Source organism: Schistocerca piceifrons, chromosome 4 (assembly GCF_021461385.2).
Source record: "Schistocerca piceifrons isolate TAMUIC-IGC-003096 chromosome 4, iqSchPice1.1, whole genome shotgun sequence".
Classification (NCBI taxonomy): domain Eukaryota; kingdom Metazoa; phylum Arthropoda; class Insecta; order Orthoptera; family Acrididae; genus Schistocerca; species Schistocerca piceifrons.
This window is the reverse complement of record NC_060141.1, coordinates 620,226,928-620,228,084: the sequence shown is the minus strand read 5'-3', so window position 1 is coordinate 620,228,084 and position 1,157 is coordinate 620,226,928.

Here is a 1,157-nt window from a genome sequence, read left to right as displayed (position 1 = left end):
AGGTTTACAAAGAATCACGAAAGGCTCAACGTCGGATCATTTATTCGGCTTGTAGCTACAAATTAATGGGAAAGTCTAATGATTTCTAATTTTTTCTGGTAGTTGGCGGAAAGAACCAAGTATGACTTCAGAACTTAGGCTGTAGGTATTTTTTTCCGGTGTCAGTTACAGTCTGCCATTCATAGCTGTTGCTGGGATGGTTTCTTCATGTTGATTGTTGATCATACATACTGACTTCACATACGGAAAAGTGTTATCTGGAAAAATAGCAATGGCTGTGGGGGAGGATAAAACTTGCCGTACGTCGGGTGTCTCAGGTACATTTCTCAGCATTTCTAGCCCAGCACGCTCTGTTGTGGTAATCTGAAGTTACCTGGCTTGCAGATTCACGAAAGTTGTTTGGTATTAGCGATAGAACGATACTTTGGCTGACTCCAACAGCGAATATGAGCACTTGTGGAATTTAGCCCGCGTAACATATGTACTCTGATAGACCATTGGTAATATTATTTATCAACCCTGTTACAGGCATTGGGAATCTAGATGGCTTGAATCTCGAAAAAACACTTTTTATCAAAGTAAGTGAGGCTGTTTTGGACTGAGAGTGGCGCATTTCTGTGACAGTTTTGTAATCTCAAACTGTTGAGTTCTAGTCTGACCGATGAGAGTTCGTTTATTTCATTCCGTCTTAAGTGCAGTGTTACGGGAGTACTTAAATCTGTGATAGATTTTTCTTCCTCACTTGATTGTTGTCAGAAAGCGTTGAGGTATTAGCTCATGTGTTTCCTTGACGGTAATGCGTTTGTAATTGGACTTACAGAAGACCACGATAAAATTTTGAAATTGTTGGAATTAGGTAAACTGGTTGCTCTGATATCAGTGACAAGGAGGAGGGAGGAGGTTCTAGGGGAATTTCCCTAAATTTTACACTCTGCTACAAGAACTGTTCTGATCATCTTTGTGTTGTTACATACACACTATGTGATCAAAAGCATCCGGACACCTGGTTGAAAATGACTTACAAGTTCGTGGACCCTCCATCAGTAAGGCTGGAATTCAATATGGTTGCTGGCCGTAGTGGCCGTGCGTTTCTAGGCGCTACAGTCTGGAGCTGAGCGACCGCTACGTTCGCAGGTTCGAATCCTGCCTCGGGCCTG